This window comes from Dipodomys spectabilis, unplaced genomic scaffold, assembly GCF_019054845.1.
Source record: "Dipodomys spectabilis isolate Male_0828 unplaced genomic scaffold, ASM1905484v1 ptg000436l, whole genome shotgun sequence".
NCBI classification, from domain to species: Eukaryota; Metazoa; Chordata; class Mammalia; order Rodentia; family Heteromyidae; genus Dipodomys; species Dipodomys spectabilis.
The window spans coordinates 9,417,437-9,420,526 of NW_024871113.1; the positions used below are offsets into that span (position 1 = coordinate 9,417,437).

Here is a 3,090-nt window from a genome sequence, read left to right on the forward strand (position 1 = left end):
ACATTACAGGATGGAATAGGAGAAACCCTGCGTCTCCTTGGCTCAGGCCGAAATTTTCTGAATAGAGACCCGGAAACACAACAAATCAAAGAAAGGCTGGACAAATGGGATTGTATAAGGTTGCAGAGCTTCTGCAGGGCAAATGACATAGCTAGCAAGATCAATAGAAAGCCCACGGACTGGGAGAAGATCTTTACTAGCCATACAACGGACAAGGGTCTCATATCTAAAATATACTTGGAACTCAAAAAATTAAACCACCCAACAACAAATCCTCAAAGAAACAACTGCCCAATAAGTAAGTGGGCGAAAGACTTAAAGAGAAGCTTCTCTGAAGAAGAAAGAAGGATGGCCAATAGACACATGAAGAAATGTTCAACATCCCTAGCCATAAAAGAAATGCAAATCAAAACAACATTGAGATATCACCTCACTCCAGTTAGAACAGCAAAAATCAAGAACTCTAACAACAACAGATGCTGGAGGGGATGTGGACAGAAAGGAACCTTACTTCATTGTTGGTGGGAATGTAAACTTGTTCAACCACTTTGGAAAGCAGTATGGAGGTTCCTCAAAAGACTCCACATAGAGCTCCCCAACGACCCAGCAATCCCACTTTTGGGCATTTACCCAAATGATCACAAACAAGGCCACACTAAAGCTACCAGCACAACTATGTTTATTGCAGCATTATTTACCATAGCTAAGACATGGAACCAACCCAGATGCCCCTCAGTAGATGAATGGATCAAGAAGATGTGGTATATATACACAATGGAATTCTATGCCTCCATCAGAAAGAATGACATTTCCCCATTTGTTAGGAAATGGAAAGGCTTGGAAAAAATTATATTAAGTGAAGTAAGCCAGGCCCAAAGAAACATAGGTCCCATGGTTTCCCTTATTTGCAATATCTAGTATAGGTATGAGTCAAGCGGAAAAAGTCAGATAATGTGATGTTAGGAAAACAAAACCTCAAATATGTATTTTAATGTTTTTGTTTCTTTCATGCATGTGTTTCTAACGCATTTATAAGATTATTTCCTTGTTGCTTTGTATGTCCCTCCCCCACAGTGTAACCCCCGCTTTCACTATATTTGATGTCAGTATAACATGTGGAGGAGATGGGGACAAACAAGTCGTTTAAGGATTCAGGTGGACCTGTTGCAACAATGAGAAGTACAAAATGTCATGTCAAAACCAGCTTTACAATGTCGGTGGCGGGGGAGGGGGGGTACGATTGGTTGGGAGGGAGGGGGGAGGCCGGGAAGGGAGGTGAAGGGTAAACAAAGGAGGAGGCTGCAATGCTTGGTAAGAAATGTATGCATTATCCTGTCCATGTAATTGTAACCCCTCTGTACAGTATGTTCTCAAATAAAATAAAATAAAATTAAAAAAAAAAAAAAAAAAAAAGAAATTTAGGCATGTGTGTGTGTGTGTGTGTGTGTGTGTGTGTGTGTGTGTGTGTGTACTGATACTGCCTAGAACTCATGGGCAGTTCCCATGGCTTTTTTTTGCTGATGTTCTACCACTTGAGCCATTCTTCCACTTCCAGTTTTGGTGGTTAATTGTAGATAAGAGTTTCAGGGACTTTCTTGTCCAAGATAGCTTTAATTTCAATATTCAGATCTCAGACTACAGAGTAGATAAGATTATAAGTGTGAACTCCTGACAACCTACAGGTTGAGCATGTCTATTTCCTCTAAAATGTGTCAGTTCTTTTCAGGAGAAAGACTGCTTTTCCTATGCACTTATATGTACACCTGTTACCTCCAGTGTTATGTGGAAGTACAAACAAGAGGATCACAGCCTTGGTTGTCCTGGGCAGAAACCATACTTTGAAACTAACAATAAATGGAGCTGGAGGCATGGCTCAAATTGTGTAACATATGCCTAGTGAACCCCAAGTTTTATCTTTAGTATTACCAAAAAAAATCATAGTTTCAAATGGTTAGTTGCTGAGAGTATTAGAATTAGTGGCATTTTTAGTATGATTTTTGCTAATATTTTTATTCTGAAACTTGCAAGATTCATGAAATTCTGATAATTTATTAACTATTATTTTTTCATATCAGCTTATAGAAAAGAAATGATCCATATCTATGTAGCTTCAGGGCCTCCATGTGCTTGCTGTATGAAGGAGGAGGTCCAGTACAGTGTTCTGCTTATTATTACTGATTATTACTCTTTTCTTATGGAGTAAACATCAAAAGTTTCTTTTCCTTGAGGAGCCCTGTCTATCAAACTAGTAATGCATACTAAACTCTTCCCTATTAAGTATTTGTTATGCATTATCTATCTTTTACCATGTCTAATTAGAGATGTGAATATCACCTTTTTTTAGCTTTTACATCAACTTTATTTTCAGAGCCATTTTGCATGAGTTAACAAAATCCCATCATTGCCAAATATTGCAGGAATCATATTACTTCTTATTGTACCAAAAGTCATACTCAATAATGAGATCTGAGTTGCAAAAGAGGATTTACTATTTGCATCTGTCTGTAAGGCTTTGTTCATATTAAACAAACGCACACACAGAAGAGCTAAATGAAGGTCACTTTTCAAGGCTACTTTACACTCTGAGATAGTTAATGCCTCACAAAATGATATAATAATTAGAACATTGTCTGAACAAACACACAGATATAAAAACTACCTAGTTCAAGCTCTATTAGGATAACCAACAGCATTAAGGAAAATATATTTATTTGGAGATTACGTTCTCATGCCATCAATCTCCATACTTTAAAATTTATAGGTGATCCTTCTAAACAATAAAATTCTTGGTGAGTATTTACTCATTCTTTTTTTTTTTTTTTTTTTGGGTCTAGTCGTGGGGCCTGAACTCTGGGCTTGAGCGCTGTCCCTCAGCTCTTCAGCTCAAGGCTAGCGCTCTACCACTTGAGCCACAGCGCCACTTCCGGCTTTTTTCTTTTTGCTTATGTGGTGCTGAGGAATTGAACCCAGGGCCTCAGGCATGCAAGGCAAGCGCTCTACCACTGAGCCAACTTCCCAGCCCATCATTCTATCCCCAATTCATATAATGAAGTCCCAATTGCCAATGTGACAGTAGTTGGAACTAGGACT

At 38.5% G+C, this 3,090-nt stretch overlaps 1 non-coding gene across 1 annotated transcript; it reads right to left on the reverse strand.

Annotated features, from left to right (window-relative positions):
• Positions 1-2,421: 2,421 nt before the first annotated feature.
• LOC122097881 lies at positions 2,422-2,546 on the reverse strand. Its single transcript, XR_006145603.1, has one exon. It is a non-coding gene; the product is annotated as a small nucleolar RNA SNORA40 (small nucleolar RNA).
• Positions 2,547-3,090: the final 544 nt, after the last annotated feature.